Source organism: Equus przewalskii, chromosome 15 (assembly GCF_037783145.1).
Source record: "Equus przewalskii isolate Varuska chromosome 15, EquPr2, whole genome shotgun sequence".
Taxonomy (NCBI): Eukaryota; Metazoa; Chordata; class Mammalia; order Perissodactyla; family Equidae; genus Equus; species Equus przewalskii.
Window position 1 is genome coordinate 29,139,972 of NC_091845.1, and position 18,888 is coordinate 29,158,859.

Consider the following 18,888-nt stretch of genomic DNA (forward strand, 5'->3'; position numbering starts at 1 on the left):
TATCTGTCTCAGGATACACTTCTGGGGGAACTCAAACTAAGATACCATCTCCAGGTGATTATTAAGCAAGTTGCAGATCAGATAGTCATCTTCCTACTGATTGTCTTGGCACTTGGATACCTGGGTGCAAGGCAAGTGCTGTGTCTTAATGCTCTTTGTGAATGTATGTATTGCTGAAGGTCATGGCTGACCTTCATCCCAGCAGACAGCATCATCCACAGCTGAAGTAATACATATATGTTCATACGAGGCTGCCTAACAGTGGTTTAATAATCATTAGATAGCACTGTTTAGATGCTGAGTATGTTCATGACATTTGCCTTTTGACTGCTAAGTAGAAAATGTAATGATTATAGGCTGATGCTTTCTCAGGAGGAGAGTCTAGTTGTTGAGCTTTCCAGTTTCCCATGGTTCAGTGATTTCTTCCATGTTTAGTCTGGCTGCTGACACGTGTTGAAATCTCTCATGCCCATCAGCTTGAGAAAAGCTGGACTGCTCAGCTGAGTCTGTGCTCATAAAAGCTAGCAAGAACTGTTGTCTTATAGGAAACAACCCCGAGCTGACAGAAGATTAGGGTAGGAAGTCTGAACAGGGGTTTTAATCCTTATGCACGAAATTAGTCTGCACACATATTGATCACCTTCCTGCTGTTTTATCTGTAGCTGTTTTCAATTTCACCTGGTTATTCATCACAATTCTCTAATATTTTATGTGGCCATGGTGTCTGTGTGCTGACCTGGAAACTGACCATAATCCACTGTGACAGAGTGAAGCTTCCTAGGACATCAGTATTTCACATTAGGACATTTTGTATGACACCTCTCTACTCTCTGTAGGGTTCAAACATCAGAAAGGATGAGATATCTAAGACTTAGTGTAATCACTTGCATGTAATGAAACAGGCTAAAGAAAAAAGTGAGGGAAACAAAAAACAAATGGTGCCAGGGGAAGTAGGTACATATTTCAGTATTTGTCCAAGTGTAATTGCTCTTTATTTCTCCCTTTCACATGTAAAAGATGACTGGCAATTATCTCTTCTTTCTTGGCACTAGGATTGGGAGGGAAGAGAGGGAAAGGGAAAGTGGCAATCTTGACGAAGAGAGGTCGCTCTAAGAAGCAGCATGGTGTAGCAGCCAGAGTCTGAAGGCCAGGATTCTAGTCCCCGCTATGAGCTGCGTGACTTTGTGAAAATTATTTAGCTGCTGTGCAACTTGCAATTGCATTTATTGCAAACTAGACCAGGAGCATCTTGATGTTAGGAAGTGGGTCTGATTCAATGATTTCTCCAGCACACTTATGGCATCTAGCACAGAATGTAATGAAAATGATTTTGAATTTAAAAAGGGAGCAAACACAAGGGCCTCATGGTGGTCAGAGATGGATTTAATTGATCTGCACTGAAGAAGGGAGAATAGAGAATAATTCATTCAATTATTCAAAATATATTTACTGAGTGCCTACTTTATTATACTATGTATACTTCCAGGTGCTAGAAATACTGCAGTACCCGAACAAAAACTGCATTTGCATAATCGTTCTTTCTAGCGGACAAGACGACAAAAAAGATAAATAAATTATACACAACGCTTGATAAGGACAAGTACTAGAGAGAAAAATCGTACAAAATAGGGAGAAAGGAAGAAAGGAAGGTGCCAGGGAGCTTGTGGTGCAGTTTAGTTAGGATGCCAGGGAAGGGCGAGTGTAGTCGCAAAGTGGATCAAGCCGGTGCCTGCGAGCCCGTGTTCTGAGAGAAACGCAAAGAAAGGAAGGCTTAGGAATCAAGAAAGACGCAGTGAGGAGAGGAAGTGAAAAGAAATCCAGCCGGAGGGGAGGGATGAGGGGGGTAAGTTAACTACGTTTGGGAGGAAAGAAGGAAGCAAAAATGCAGCATAGCCTAAAGAATCATGTTTCCTTTTCCGTTTGGAAAAAAAAAAGATCGTGAGGTTTATGACAAAAAACTGCCTGTCCGAAGAGATTCTCACCTCAGGCGCTCTCCTGAGAGGGACAGTGGTTCCCGCCCCTGAATCACTGTTACTGTCACTATGGCTTCTGATTGGGTTGGTCTGGGTGGGTGCTCAGTGCCTATTGGCCTCCGCGCCTGTCCCTGACAAGCGGCCATCTTGGGTCCCGCCCCCGCCGTGGGGCCGTCGGGAATTGTAGTCCTCGCTCGGCTCCGTCCAGTCGCGGCACTTTTTTGCCCTCTCTTCCCGGGTCTGTAAGGTGGCCACCCACGTGGGCACAAGGCCAGGCGCCGCTCCTGCCCCGCGGTCCCTCCCTCTGCCTTTCGTTTCCCAGCTGCCAAGATCTCGGAAGGTAGGGGCGGGGGGAAAGCCCAAGTCGAACAGAGTTTCTGGGGCGCAGGTCTGGGTTACCACGCGCGTCTTTTCAAGACGCCAGCGGCCCAGCGGGGGCGGGATTGGGACCGCGCAGGTCTTTGAGAGGTCAGGGTCTGTCCGGAGGACCCTCCCACCTCCCCGCGAACCCTTTGAGGGCCCATTCCTGAGCATTGGCCCTCACCCTAACCCTCCCCTCCTCTGCTGCATTTTATAAGTGGGTAAACTGAGGCATGGGGCCACGCTGGTGGTTCCAGGGACTCCCCAGCTCCCGGCCCTGGGGGTGTAGTTGGCACTGGCCGCTTTTGGATGGTTTGTCACTTTCATAGGCAAGTAGCAGGAATCTTTGCCCCAGCACGTTTGTGTTAATCACTCAGTTCTGGGTTCCCCAAAAGGGGCTAGTGTTTGAACACGTGCCCGACAGGAGCCAAGCAGGGCACCAAGGAAGGCAGTATTTTGGGAGAGAATTTTACTTTTGGTATTTACAAAACACAAAAAAGCATCGAATTCATTATGATGGAAGAATTTATCAGTGTATTCTGTTGGACTTCCTTACACCTATTTTATGGCTTAATGTGTTTATATGAAAAAATGCAGGGACTTTTAAGATACATCCCCTGGGGAAAAAAATGAGGCCGGTTAGTGGAACTGAGCTGGATTTGAAGCTTCCTGTCTAGGATCAAATTCTGCCTCTGCTCTATGACCTTGGACCAGCCGCTCACAGTGCTTATTTGGGAGAAAAGAGCTTAGAGCTTCCTGCCCAAGTAGCCCAAGGATGTTGCCTGGAGCCGAAATCATTAAATGAGGTCTTGCTGGTGAAAGTTTGTCACTTGCAAACTCACTGCTTTATTGTATGGGTCTCTCAGAAACATGCTGGGGACCAGCAGAAAACACGCCCAAAGCTTGCTTTAGAAAGGTTCTGAGCCGTGCCGGGTCCGGGACTACCGGCAGCGGCCCCGACTCGCACCTGTTAAGCCCGGCGTAGCTGAACACCTACTTTCTGGCTCCATCTTAATGCCGGCAGCCCTGGCAGCAGGGGCTTATGGGAGTTGTAGTCTCGCCTCTTGTTTCCCTGCGAGTTGGTACTCCAATTCTCAGCCTGCCATTTGGCGCGGCGAGGTGTCTCCCGGGAGATGAAGTGTGACTTCCCTCCTTTCTGTGGAGCAGCCACTTGACTCGGAACTACAACTTCCATGTGGCCTTGCGTTCTTGGCTGCCAGCCCCTGCGTCAACTGCTGCGAGCTGGGACCGGAGAGTGATGTTTAGTAAAGATGTCTTGTTTTTTGTTGCCATTGATTGCATTCGCTGTTCCAAGTAGTAGATAGGGGATTATTGTATATGCTTTTCCAAGTATTAGATAAGGAATATGCATGCGTTCAAACGCAGCTAACACTCGACAATTTACAAGGCATGTTCACATTCTCTCCTTTAATAATGCTGTATCTTCCACTTGTAGATGAGGAAGAAACTTGAAAAGATGATTTGTCCACAGTCACACACCTAATAATAAAATGCAATATGTGTTAAATGTGTATTTTATTTTATTTAGTTATTATAGTTTAATATAATCTTCTCAAAAGGTAAATGAGAGTGATAACCATTTTCATGTGCATTTTACTTATTAGGAAACCAAGTCTATGAAAGTTAAGCAACATATCCAAGTTAACTCAGCTAACTCCAAGTTAACTCGGATTGTAACCCAGTCTGCTTGACAGTCTTTGCTTAGAAAAAGACCCTAGTTTACAGAGTGGGAGGGAGCCTAACGTTTCTGAATACAGAATTTGGAATCTTTCCATTATACCATGTTGCCTCTATGGTTAGACACTAAATGTTACAGCTGAAAAAACCTTTGAGATCATTTAAATCTAAGGCAAAGATCTTGGAACAGTTCGTGGCATGTAGTAAGAGTTCCACAAATGTTAGCTATATATAGCTTCATAATACCTCTATTTTAGAGATGAGGAAACTGGCCCAGGTGGTAAAGCACTCTGCCCAAGGTCACACAGCTGGTTTGTGTCAGAGATGAGACTAGACCCAAGCCTCTTGTTTACAAGTCCAGGGTTATTTTCATTCTACCAGCAGTCAGCTAGCAGGGGTACCAAATGTGAAGCTGTTTAGATAATGGTTTTTCCATTAATTTGTTCTTTGTAGGCTACGGACCAGGACCATTTGTTGTAAAATCTCTTTTCTTACTATTGATAAGGTTGTAATATTTCATTAATTCAACAAATGTTTTTTCAGCATCTTTATATCCTTATCTCTCTGTAGGTGCAGGGGTGACGAATAAAAAGCTAATGGGTTAGGGCTGAAAGGACCTTATCATTCATCTATTCTAACTCTTTTTGTTTTATAAATCAGGGATGTGAGGTACAAAATGGTCCACGGTTTTCGTCTCATGCCCTTGTGTCAAAAGCATCCTGTTTCTGCAAGGAGGCAAGTTTCTGGAGGCCTCAGGGGACTTTATGTGACCTTTCGGGCTCACACTTTCTTTTACTTATGTCCTCATCCCAGTCTGATTCCTGTAAATGTCTGCTGGAATGCTTTAGGAAATGTTTCTGTGCCCTTATCTTTATTTGTGTGTACATGATGCTTCAATAAACTCCTTTTCTATTTTGGGAATTAGTCTTGTTTTGGCTCCCAATACTGTATTTTTTCCCCCCAAAGATTGGCACCTGAGCTAACAACTGTTGCCAATGTTCTTTTTTTTTTTTCCTTCTTCTTCTCGTCAAAGCCCCCCTGTACATAGTTGTGTATTCTAGTTGTGAGTGCCTCTGGTTGTGCTATGTGGGATGCCGCCTCAGCGTGGCCTGATGAGAGTATGATGTCCACACCCAGGATCCGAAGCAGTGAAACCCTGGGCCGCCAAAGCGGAGCGCGTGAACTTAACGACTCGGCCATGGGCCTGCTCCCTGAATACTCCTTTGTTCTTTCAGACGCTTGAGAACAGAATCTGACGCTGTTTGCCTTCACATATGTTAAAATATAACCCTCTAATATAGGTGTCAGAAATGAACACATGAGTTGTTTGAATTATATAAAACTTTTGTTTTAGAAGACACGTTAACCCTTTCAGTTACGTATTCACACATAGTAAAGCAGGTAACTCTCACCTCGTGTGTGAAAGGTGGTTTTTATGTAATTAGATAACAAAGTAACAGTTTTGTAAATTATTGGCTAAACATCCCTGAGACAGTCACCGTGGGAGACATTCTCCCTGTCAGCCCCCGTCCCCCACAGCACTCTCTCAACTGACAGTCTGATGTTTCAGCTTCCAACACAGTGCCTGACTGCTAGTAGACACTGAAAAAATATTTGTGGAATTGCATTCCTAAGTACCCCTGAGCTCTGTTCCCACATCTTTTTCTTGAATCTCAGTTTCCTCTCAATGTAGAAGTGCAGCTTTGAAATACAAGATGTAGCAGTTTACTTTCCTTTCCATGTCTACATTGTGGAGAAAAATCTCAGCCTTTGAGGTCATCCTGCAAGGGGCTGTTTCTCTGGGAATGTCTGTCTCTGTGGCTTCTGAGATGAGAAAGCCATCTAAATAGCAAAACATAGCAGAGAAGCAATAGAGAGTGGTCGTCTGGAGGCCTATGGTTTAAATCCCTTTGGCAGGTTACTTAGCCCTTGGTTTCTTTCCTCTTCTGTAAAATAGGGATAATAAGCATTTCTACCTTATAAAGTGATGATAAAGATTAAATGAGAGAGTGTGTTTAAAGCTTTTAAGGGGGTTGTCAGGCACTCAGTGGCTTGCATTTATTAGATGAATAGTAGCTCTTATTTTTGTTATCATTAATGTAAACTTGATATATGAAAATATATCAGATTTACTCCAGATTTAAACTTGAGGAAAATGTCTGTTTTATAAAAGGATGTGCCATTTGTTTTCTTAGAGTAGCAAGCTTGGCCTCACATTTAAAATATGAAATTACTCACAACTCTTGATAACCCATCTTGTCAGCGCAGTGACACTCTCTTGTGTGGGCAGAGAGAGAGTGAAGCTTTTGGCTCTGCGCTGCCTGCTGAGAGGCCCCTGATCTATGGTTCCATCTATATATTAAATCTCAGATTGAAGAGCAGCCTGCTTCTGTCACTAAGGCCTTCTGTCCACTTCTAGAAAAGACTGGGCCTTTCCCAGGAGCCTCAGGGTTAAAGTGAAGCAGTTGTCATCCAGCTGGTGAGTAATCCCGGGGCAATGGCCATGTGGACATGGCAGTGCTTCTTTCTAAAGCTGACAACTTCAATAGCCATGAGGTCACTGATAAGGAGGTGAGTTACAGAAAAGGGGTGATGCAGGGGCCAGGGAAGGAGAAACGGGAATGAGGATCACAGCAAGAGCAAAGAGGAGATCGATGAAGGAAACTGCCGAGGCCCTTGATATCCTAAACATGTATTTATTTAGCACATTTATCCTGCCCCTAGCTCTGTGACAGGCACTGTGCTGTCATGCATTGGAGATATAATAGTGAATGTGGCTGACCTGGAGGTGGTCATGGTGGTGCGTGGTGGTTGTGATATAGTCTAGGCGAGGAAGAGCTTAGAAGAAGGAAGGAAGGAAGAGAGGGAGGGAGTGAGTGTGGGGAATTGATGAGCAGTAAGAAGGTCTTTGTGCCTGGGGTATAAAAATCAATGGACAGAGGAAGTAGGGGAGCTGAGGCTCAGAGGAAGGCATGGGCCATATTATGCAGAGTCCGGTTACCTATATTGTAAAGGAACTTTGGACTTTATTCCAAAGGTATTTGGAAAATCACTTACCAATCTTAAGAAGAGAAATGAAATCACTGGATTTGTTTTTTTAAAAAGTGTGGATACAGTATGGATGATGAATTTGTGAGAGGCAAAAATTGATGTGGGAAAACCAGGTAGCCATGTGCTTCCTTGCCTTTAATGTGCATATGAATCTCCTGCTGATCTTAAAGTGAGGATTCTGATTCACTAGGTCTGGAATGGGCCAGAGATTCAGGGTTTCTAACAGGCTGATGCTGCTGGTCCACTTGAGTAGCAAGTACTTAGGAGACTCTTGCATGGTCTAGATGAGAGATGTGGTGGTCAAGAGAATGGACTCTGGAGAGCAAAAGGCTTGGATTCTAATCTTGCTTCTACCACTTACTTGTGTCCTCATCTCACTGAGCCTCTATTTCCTTATTATCTGTGAAATGGGTTGATAATGCCTATTGCAGAGTTTTAAGTTTCCAGTGAGGTAACCCATGGAAAGTGCCTAACACAGTGGTTGGCACTCAGTAAATGGTAGCTTTGATTTAATCTTACTGTTCTTAATAAAAATCACAACTTTGTGGGGGCTGGCCCCGTGGCCGAGTGGTTGGGTTCACGCGCTCCGCTACAGGCAGCCCAGTGTTTCGTTGGTTCGAGTCCTGGGCGCGGACATGGCACTGCTCATCAGACCACGCTGAGGCGGCGTCCCACATGCCACAGCTGGAAGGACCCACAACGAAGAATGTACAACTGTGTACCGGGGGGCTTTGGGGAGAAAAAGGAAAAAATAAAATCTTTAAAAAAAAAGAAAAATCACAACTTTGTGCACACTGCTCCTTTTTCTTGTTTATCGTATTTTGAATATGAGGTGGAATAGATTACCTTTAATTCTACTATTTTTCTTTCTCTCTTGCATATGAAATGCAAACTTGTTCAATTCTTTGTAAAAGTTTGAGTATTTGGGGCAAATAGATATATTTCTCCCATGCAATTGATTCTCTTTAAATATGCTGGGAAAAATCTGGGATCCTTAAAGTGCTATCTTATATCTGATTCAGATGGGAATTTGAGGCAACTTGCCTCCTACTGTAAATTTATTCAGCCTAATTACAGTGCCTCCTTCTTTACATCATTTTAACCTGTTTGGATTGCTTTCCAACCAGTGATTCTCAGCCCCCCTGCAGGTTAGAATCCCCCGGGGCTGGTGCCGTCCAGGTAGATTAAATCAGGGCGGGAGGGGAAGCAGGTGTTGGTAGTTTCTTTTTCAGGTTTCCCAGGAGCTTCTGAAGTGCATTTAGGAATGAGAACCTCTGATTCTAACAGTGGGCCATCCTGATAGGAATCAGGTACAATCTAACAGGTGAAGGGCCTGGGTGGGGAACAAAATATCTAGAAAGTCGCATCTTGAAGGCTTTGGGAGTGAAAGAAATGATAAGCCTCATCACATTGCCCCACCCCCACCCCCCCAAAAGGGTAAACCCATTAAAACTATGTTCAAAACAAACTGAGTTACATGCTTTCGTGAGCGCTGGCAGTGTTACTGAAAAGGTTAAAACTATTGTTCAGATAAAACTCATTTTTACAAGTAAAATTCTTAGAGTCTAATTCAGTAGCTTGAAATGAACCACTTCCAGAGAGGCTGCCTATTATAAAGATTGGTTTCCTTTTTAATGTTTTAAATAGGTTACCCCCATCCTCCGTTTCAGGACAGAATAATTAAGCTAATTTGATTAAATACCTTCAGTTTTCTGGATTATCCGTAATATATGGGGACCCTTTCCTTTTAAATGTTCTTGTATCTTCAGAAAATCTGTATACTTAGATTTGTTTGCATCTGAATATTTATATTTAAAACTTTATGTCCAGTGTCCAGGAGCATTTGTGGCCTGAATTTACATTATCCTACATGAAAACTTCATTTTTCACCATTTCCTGAATTCTTTATTCACTCGGAGGTCATTTCCCCATGTAGTAGTTTTATTTTTCTACTATATTGACTCAATAGAGACAAAAAGAGAAAGAGTGGGAAAAACTGTTTTCGAGAGTGTAACACACTTAAAAAATTGCTATTTTAGGGGTATTTTGTATGTGTGCCAAGGTTTTCTTTTAATGATAAATAAGTAGGAATGGAAGAGAAAATTGAGAAACTGGTTAAGTGGTTCACAAAAGGCGCATGTTGACAGTATTCTGGAAGTTAAAGACTCTGAGTCTTTTTATGTGTTTATCAGTGTTCTACGTTACGGATTTACCTCTTTTTATTAACAATCAGATTTCCATTAAAAGTCAGTATATTTTGCAGTTTCTCAGACTCACAGCTATTGGAGCTAAAACTCAGCGTAGATAATGTGGAAGTATCAGTACTCCGTAATGAGGTTTAATGCATGCAAAATTTAGTTGAGCACACACGGAGGAGAGTATGGTCTGCAGTCATTTAATCACTGAAGTTTCTAGTATGTAGTGGAACAAAATTTCCGTTTTCTGCAAGACTTGAAGTCTTCTTCCTATGGCTTCCATTTTGGAAAAAACTGAAAAAAACAAAAACAAAAAAACCAAAAAAAACTTGCTGCTATCTTAAGACCCCACAATAACTGCAGGAGGGTACCTGCTTGGTTGTGCCAGGAGATGTTTAAGTGATGCCTAGAAGCAAGAATTTGTGTAGGTACTTGGAGCCCTGAGGACATGCAGAGGGAGGATCTGGAACCTTCTAAAATAAGTTGGTTCTCTCAGCCCTTGAGCACTGGTGATTCCTGTTCAACCTCTCCCAGCAATGAGCCTGGGAACAGGTAGTGATCCGAAGGAGAGCAGGGGAAAGCAAGAGAGAAATAGAAACAAATGCAGAGAGTATGGAAGAGGTATAGCAACAAAAGATGGTTGAGTGGAGGGGGAGGGAAAGTTTTCTGTTTTTACAACTATATGTGTGAATAGTACCCTCTGGAGTTGTGCTGTGCGCAGCTTGCGTGACTGTACATACGGAGAGGCCCTAATTCATGGGAGGTGCTGCTACCTTCAGAAAAGGGGAAGTGATACTGGGGCTACAAAAACAACAGGTAGCCACTGCAGTTTGACATCCCTGCAGAATCTGCAACTGAGGCCCTCTTGGCCCCTCAGAGCATGGCATAAGGCTTCCTCTAAGCTGAGGCTTCCTCTAGCCTCTTGAACTTCCGAGAGGCAACAGGCCAAGGTTTCCCTGACCTAGATAAATTAGCTGTGTTTGGCTTCCGCGTGCAGATGAAACAGCTGGGTCCAACTGGGGCTGGCTGGAACTATATGCAAGGGTCCCCGTGAGGCCAGAAGCTTCTGCATTTCTAATAAGCCCCTGGGTGATGCAGATGCTGCTGGTCCATGGACGACACTTGCAATAGTGAGGTTCTAGGTTTTTATGGCTTCTACTGTGTTGCTGCTCTGTTTTAATGTAATGCATAGTGTTGTTTAGAGTTCACAGATACAGATATCACTCTGTTCCAGGCTGATGGTGATCTTGGTCAAGTTGTTTTGATTGGCGGAGTTTTATTTTCCTCCATGGAATGGACATAATAGTCCCTACCTCAGTAGGTATGAATTAAATGGGACAATCTATATAAAATATTAGCACGGTACCTCTCATAAAGTAATTTCTCAGTAAATGTTGGCTATTATTTTTATTATTGTTATTATATTTTGTGTTTTTATTGTTTTTGAGCCCAGAGGTCCAGATCCACAGGCCCAAAGCACATGGCTTTACCAATTACCATGTGAGCGTGAACAAGTTTCTTGGCTAATTGGACAACTTTCTTGGTTTCCTGATCTTTAAATTGGGGATTATAATGGTAACTACCTATGGGTGCTGTGAGGGGTGAATAAGATTTTATGTATAAAGTCCTTGGCATGTATTAGCTACTCTCATGATTGTGAGTACTAATCACTGGATTTGAGGGGTCTACACCAGCAGCTTCTGTTACTTTGGGTTGGCCGGGTTTTTGCGAGACTCTGTTGGTGTGGTAGGATCAGCCCACACTAGTGGCAGGTAAGTGGAGGGTGGGCCCAGGATCTGGGAGCAGGTAATATCTCACAGTTACGGCAGGCAGGCAGATGGAATATGGGATGACAGCCTGGCAACTGATCCACTAGCAAATCTGCCTCAATATTGAAGCTTGCTCTGACCTGTACCCCATGGACCCCACTGGGTTCCTGCCTTGACAATCTCTGTCCAGCCTGGTACCCCAGTTTCCATTCCTGAGCCCCAGCTATGTTCTTGACAGTTCTTCATTTCCTTGTTCATGATTAATCTATTTACTCAGTAAGCATTTACTGAGACCTGTTACATGTCGGGCACTGTGCTAGGTGTGGTTATATATCAGTGAACAAGGCAGGTGCAGTCCCTGCCCTCAGGAGTCCAGTGGAGGAGATGGACAATATACAGGCAAACAAATGTAATTACAAAATGCGAAGTACCAGGAAGGAAGAGTGTAAGGTACAGTGACAGTGAAAGGAGTAACCTATTTAGATAGGGTAGCTAGAAAAGAGGAGCTGATATTTGAGCTGAGACCTAAGAAAAGGAGGAGAAGGAGGCAGCCATATGAAGAGCTGGTAAAGTGGCATTCCAGGCAGAAGCAGCAGCCTGTACCGGGGCCTTGAGAGGGAAAGAGCTTGACGTGCTCAAAGGGATGAAAGAAGGCCTCTGTAGTAGACCATAGAGATTGAAGGATGGACTGGCACCAGGCGAGGTTGGCCTGGCTGCATAGGGCCTGGTGGTCAAAGTATGGAGTTTGGATTGTGTCCTCTGGGTAACGGCCGTGTCCCTGAATCTCAGTACTGTGGTTGGAGCCTTGCTCTTTGCTGTCCAGACTTCCCTTCTGCTGACCGGCTCCTCTGAGCACCTGCTTCCAGACTTTTCCCTTCCCTCCTGTCAGAACATCAGTTATGATGTTCTGATGCCTCCCTAATGCCTGCCATCTCCATAGACTTCTCTTTTACCTGTTAACGCGCTCTCTGGACACGAGGTTCCATGTGGATAACCCAGTTCCTTCCCATTTCCTTCACCTGGGTTCTGCTCAGAGTGTTTGCTACACTCACTTCTGCCCCTGATGGGATATCAGGCCCCTATCCCTCCTGATCTGACCCCTCTGCCATGTGGCAGTGAAAATGTCCTTGGTGTAGGGGTGCAAAGGAACAGAATAAAAGGGACCAAGAAAAGAGGAAGAGCAGTTTGGGATCTATCGATTGGTAGAAGAAGAAATAATATACAATTTTTATATGTTGGAATTATAGGTTCAAAGGATTTTTTAAGAGCTTGAAGGAAGCTTGTTGGGTTCATCTAGTCCAGTCCCCTGTATTTGTAAATTTGGAAACCTGCTTCTCAAGAGGGGAAATGACTTGCTCTGTGTCACAGATGGAGTCAGTGGCCAAATGATGACCTTCTTTCTTAGTCTCCTATAGTTAGGTCCTGTGTCTTTTGCTTCCTTGACTTCTTATACTTTTTACAGCTTGTATTTAAGCTCTATTTTTTGCTCAATGCCTCTCTTCCCTCTGGACTATAAGCTCAATGAAGGCAGAAGGAGTGGCTGCTTTGCTGATGCCATCTCCCAGCACCTGGTCCCACTGTAGGGTAAGTGGTCCATGTCAGGTCTCTAACTTAGAATTCACTTTTGCAGTTGGCACTGTGCTCCCTTCTAGGCTGTCCTCTGTTGCTTCTCTGATTAGCTGAGTCTTGGTTGCTTGGGGAATATAGGTAAGGGAAATCTACAGAAGTCCCAGACCTCAGCCCCTCTTACCCTTCCTTGAACTTGTACAGCCTCCTACTTCCTCCCCATGTTGGAGATAATGCTTTGTTTATTGTGTTAATATTGTCTAATTCCTCTCTCTAGAAAGTTTGCTCTCCGAGAGCAGGGAGCTTGTTGGTCCTGTTCCTTGCTCTGTCCTCATGCATAAAACAATGTACGGCCTATGGTAGACAGAAAGAGTTATGTATCATCATTACCATCAAGGTCTGAAAGTCTGGTTGGCCCTGAAGGCTGCTGCTCCATGGGGATGGGTCATTTAGGCTGTACAGATAATAGGAATTTTCAAATGCTGGGGTGTCAAGAAGGGGCTCCTAAGGGAGGGTGTATGGAGAAGAGCTCTGAGGACTGACTTCCGGCTTTGCTTCTCATTAGCTGTGTAATCTGGAGCAAAGTACTAAACCTCTCCATATCCCGTTTTTCTGTATAATGAAGATGATAGTACTACTTAGCTCTTAGAGTTGTTGTGAGGGTCAAGTGAGATCGTTGGTATAATGTATGCCCTGCACAGAGCCTGATGCATAGTCCGCACTCAGTAAATATTATCTGTGATTCGTGTTCTTAAATCTGGAATGTTGCTCTGCCTACTATTGCTGGCTAGGAGTTATAGATGTGTGCCAATTTTCACTTTGAAAACCAGAGCTAATTCTTTCCCATAGTATACTTTCCCATAGTTATTTGGTGGACTGTCATATTCTGTTTGGTTGTTAAACAAATGTAGAGGCCATCAGTTCTGGCCATATAAAGTTTACTGAAAATATTGATGAACAACAACCCAGGATTCAGCGCAAAAAATAAGTGCTGGTTGATGGTTAAGACAGAGGAATATAAATCAAAAAACAAACATATCAACCGTACTGTAATATTTAAATGTCTTCTCATAAACACTTAAGATTCTCATTAGTCTAACATCAGAAAAATGATAAATATTAATATTTGTCATCAAAGGAAAGCTTAGAAATCAAAGCAGAGTAAACAACTGTTGTATTTCTAGGATTACATAATACTGAATGAATTTTAATTCAACACCTCCAAAACTCTATTTTTAAAAAATTTCTCGGTGAGATAGTTTAAGCAATTATTTTTATCTAGTGCACAAACTAGGAAAAATATACTTTAGTCAGAAAAGATTCAGGAAACTTACTGATTCGGATCATGTCCTCAAAGACTTGGACTGTGTGGTGTTTTGTGTCAGCAAAAGAGATCCACATATGCCTGAGCCGACCTCCTCCATTGATCTCTAGTTCTGTTGCAAGAGAATCATGTTGGAAATTGGCGCTAGGTAGATCATGAAAGGTGCTTCCTGTCTTCACTGCAGATTCTTTCCTCAAGGTTCTCTACTTTCCCCAGGTCTGAATGTGTCAGGAAATATGTACAGCAGTCCCCAGGGTCAGGAGGGAGCAGAGGGAGAGACGACAGATTGGCGCAATCGCTCAGCAACTGTCAGGCTTTCCCTTCCTGCTTTCATGGTGCCTGAGATGGCTGACTCAACGTGAGAGGGCTTCATCATGTCACCGCAAGAACTCAGTCCTGGGAGACCTGGGTTTTAGTTCTGGCTCTCTCATTGCCTTATGCAATCTCATCCTCTCTCTGGGCCTCCGTTTCCACATCCGTAAACTGAGGGGCTTGGATCTGATAATTCAGAAGCCCTGTGCCTCCCTGACATCCTATGACCTCGGTGGAGAGCTACGGGGATCTGATAAGCCCTCGCCACTACCCTCTGCTGAAGGGCAGTTGTTTGGAGTGGCTGGCTCTGGGGCCAGACAGACCTATATCTCACTTTACCTAGTTTACTTAAGTTCTCAGTTTTCTCATCCATAAATGACAATAGTGCAAGGTTGTTATAAACATAAGAGATGATGTTTGGAAAGCATCCAGTCTTGTATTTGGCACATCACAGGAATTTAATGATGGTACTGTGTTATTATTATTATGTTATTATTGTTATATATCGTGTTTATAGCTTGACTCATTGCTTTTTTGTTTCTTTATGCCTCAGTTTCCTCATCTGAAAAATGGGAATAATAAGTGAACCTCTCTTACTGGTTAATCGCGAGGATTAAATAAGATTCTACATGAAAATATGTAGGACACTGTCTGGTACATGTAATAAGCACCAAATACATATCAGTGATGATTTTAGCTATCATTTTTATTATAAGTCACTATACCTTGAATAAAGTAGTGCTTTTTGTAAAGAACTAGATAGGACAAGGCAAATGGGGGTAATTATCTTCTCTAATACACGTGCTAAAGCAGATTGCCAGTGGTCTAAAAGACTCCACATTTTCCCTAAGCATCTCATTTATTATAGGGAACATTAAATAAATGATGTCACATCTATTCTTAAAAGTCAAGTATCTGTATTAAACATGGGTTCTTAAACCAGGATGCTGGAGCCTCTTTAGAATCTAATGTGCCATGTATGCACAGGAAATGAAAACAGTAACTTGAAAAGATATCTGCACCCACATGTTCTTTGCAGCAGTATTTATAATAGCCAAGGCATGGATACAACCTAAGTGTCCATCAATGGATGAATGGATAAAGTAGTGTGGTGTATATATTTACACACACACACACACACACAGGAATATTATTCAGCCATAAAAAATGAGGAAATCCTATCATTTGCAACAACATGGATGGACATTAAAGCCTTTATGCTAAGTGAAGTCAGACAGAGAAAGACAAATACTGTGTGATCTCACTTACATGTGGAATCTAACAAAAAATACAAAACCCTAAAAATACTCACACTGAACTCATAGAAGAAGGTCAGATTTGTGATCACAAGAGGTGAGGGATGGGAGGAGGGGGAATTGGAGGAAGGTGGCTATAAGACTGCAAGCCCAGCTGGGCTGGGGCGGTGGGGTATAATGCCGAGAGACTGAAGAAATGACCCAGAGACTGAACGAGACATAGAGGTTTACTGGGACTTACTTACAGGGAGAGTGTCCAGTGGCGGCCGGCTGGACAGAAGTGTGCACCCGCAAACTGCCCCCTAAGAGAACCTGCTTAAGTAGGCAGAGGAACAAAGGCTGCATGCTTGCCAAAGGGCTGTCCTTGGTACGACCAGCGTTCCCAGGAACAGTAGCTCACACGGAGGGGCTGTGTGTCCCTGTAAGACGCGATGTTCTTCACGTGGGATAAGGGAGGATCCAGGCTGCCCTGGCCCAGATGGTTACAAATCCCAGTAGCTGGGTGGCCTGCCCACCAGGGAGCCAGAAGGACACATGGTTGCAGTGGGCCTGGGGGTTTCTGCTGAGCAAGCAAGGCCCAGGCCTTACAGTGGCCAAAAGGTACAAACTTGCAATTATAAGATAAATAAGTACTAGGGATGTAATGTGCAACATGGTGACTATAGTTAACACTGTTGTAGGATATATAGGAAAGTTGTTGAGAGTAGATCCTAGAGTTCTTATCACAAGGAGAAATTTTTTTCTTTTCTTTTTATTGTATCTATATGAGATGATAGATGTTAACTAAACCTATTGTGGTAATCATTTCACAATATATGTGAACCAAACCATCATGCTGTATGTCTTAAACTTATACAGTGATGTATGTCAATTATTTCTCAATAAAACTGGAAAAAATATGATATATAGACAGTGGGAATATGAGTAGAATAGAAGACGGCTAAAATAGTTGAATGCAGATACCTCTGGGGATGACGGAAATAGGAAGAAATGAGGCAAGAGGTTTTCTTTTTTTCCTGAAAGCAATGTATTGTCATTTGCTTTTAACTATTATATATTTTACTTTATAATAAATAAAAAATATTTTGTTAAAAGCCACCCCTCACAAAAGAATCTAGTGTTCCAAGTCCATGATCTGTCTCCACATATGAGTTGAAACCAGGTTAGAGGAGACCTTACTTTTTATCCGATTACTATGGGTCAGGCACTAAACTAAAACCTTTATGTGGCTTCCCTCATTTCATCCTCACAGCAACTCTACGAGGTAGAAACTCTTATTAGCCCTGTTTACAGATAAGAAAACTGAAACTCAGAGAGGTTAGGTAAGTGCTTAAGGACACCCAGCTGGCAGATGGTGGGGCTAGGATATGGATTCAGGTCGTCTGACTTGGGAGCTTGAACTCTATTTGCAGGTGTTCTCAGATGGTAGAAAGGTCAAATCTGCTTGATAGCTACTATTTATGATATAATGAAGTCTAATGGATCAAGAGAAGGATGTAAATGGACTTGTTTTTTATCAGTAACATAGCAAATTAACATTCATTTTTATTGTAAGGGGATGAATTTCAATATTTGTTATTAGTGCTGTTGAGTTGATTCTGACTTGTAGTGAGTCTGTGTACAGTAGAACCCTGCCTGGTCTTCTCACACCATCCTCTCATCTTCCAGCGCTCTATCAGTGCTTTTCATAGGGCTTTCATGGCCAACTTTTTTGCAAGTGGATGGTCAGGTCTTTTTTCCTAGTCTGCATGCTCTGCTGAAACCTGTCCACCATGGGTGACGCTGCTGGTATTCGAAATACCCATGGTGTAGCTTTCAGCGTCAAGCAACACGCAGTCGCCGCAGTGTGACAAATGGACCGACAGGAGGTGTGGTTCACAGGAAGTGAACCCAGGGCTGTGGCGGGTCATAACCACTGGACCACCAGGGCTGGCTGAATTTTGACACAGAATAGACTTTTTAAGGAAACATCAATATTTTTCTCAAATTGGCAGCATCAAAACTGTTTTTATGGAATTAAAACGTACTACACTTAATGCAAATTCACTTGGAAACATAAAATTTCCTTATCTTTTTCTGTAGCTTAGCTTGCAGCTGTTGGCGTCAGTCTATATGTAAAACACAAAAATAAGTTGTTTCTTGGTAACTCCATTGACTCTGCAGGCAGATATTAGACAGAGTTGGTGTCGATGAGGCCAGCATCTTGGTCAGAGGGCCCAGATCATTCTACAGGAAGGTGCTATTTAAAAAAAACTTTTCTTACCAACTGCATAGGAAAATAAATTCGTTTTAGAAGATTTTTAAAAAGAGATGTTCAAAAAATAAAATGACATCGCCATTCCACACCCTCATGATAGCACTATCAATATTCCAGTGTATACCATTTCCATCTTTTTTTAAATCACATATGTTATTTATTTGTTCTGTTAGTTTTTTTAAATTGGGATCACACTTTACATATAGTTTTGGCACCTGTTTTTTCATTCCTCAATGTATTGTGTGCATTTTTCCATGTCATTAATGACTGCAGTGTACTCCACTATTAGAATATGCAATTATTATTATTTTTTTTTTGGTGAGGAAGATTGGCCCTGAGCTAACATCTGTTGCCAATCTTCCTCTTTTTGCTTGAGGAAGATTGTCTCTGAGCTAACATCTGTGCTAATCTTCCTCTAGTTTTGTATGTGGGACACTGCCACAGCATGGCTTGATGAGTGATGTGTAGGTCCACGCGTGGGATCTGCTGAAGTGGAGTGTGTGAACTTAACCACTTTGCCACCGGGCCAGACCCTATGCAATTGTTTTTTTTTTTTTTTTAAGATTTTATTTTTTTTTCCTTTTTCTCCCCAAAGCCCCCCAGTACATAGCTGTATATTCTTCGTTGTGCATCCTTCTAGTTGTGGCATGTGGGACGCTGCCTCAGTGTGGTTTGATGAGCAGTGCCATGTCTGCACCCAGCATTTGAACCAACGAAACCCTGGGCCGCCTGCAGCGGAGCGCGCGAACTTAACCACTCAGCCACGGGGCCAGCCCCATGCAATTGTTTTTTAACCTATCTTGCTTGTTTAATATTAGGTTTTCCCCACCTTTTTTTCTGATATATATATAAATGAAGAATATTTGCATATATGCATGACCACATCCATGAATCTTTTCTCAGAATACATTCTCAGAAGTGGAGGTGCTGGGCCATATTGTAAGCTGTGGGAGGAGCTACCTAGTATTTCTTCACTGCAGGCGGTGCTTCACTGTGCACCTAGAATGCCCACTGACAGCTTCTGGGCTCTGTTTCCCAGGAGCTTCATAGAAGAGACTATGGAGCTGGCAGCTGGTGGGCAATTAAAAACATCAGTCTTCAGGCTCTACTGGTGGATCAAAATGAAC

The 18,888-nt window shown here is 43.0% G+C and overlaps 1 protein-coding gene and 1 long non-coding RNA gene across 2 annotated transcripts in view; one reads left to right on the top strand and one right to left on the bottom strand.

Annotated features, from left to right (window-relative positions):
- The first annotated feature begins 2,122 nt into the window (after nucleotides 1-2,122).
- Nucleotides 2,123-18,888, top strand: part of FHIT (fragile histidine triad diadenosine triphosphatase) — a 1,361,197-nt gene continuing 1,344,431 nt past the window's right edge. Inside the window, exon 1 of the mRNA XM_070576974.1 lies at nucleotides 2,123-2,313. The gene's annotated coding sequence lies outside the window, so the exon portion shown is untranslated. The remainder of the gene's footprint in view (nucleotides 2,314-18,888) is intronic.
- On the bottom strand, nucleotides 2,788-14,479 carry LOC139076146 (uncharacterized). The gene is made up of 2 exons (XR_011527439.1): nucleotides 13,947-14,479; nucleotides 2,788-3,833 (listed from the first exon to the last, which is right to left on the bottom strand). It is a non-coding gene; the product is annotated as an uncharacterized lncRNA (long non-coding RNA).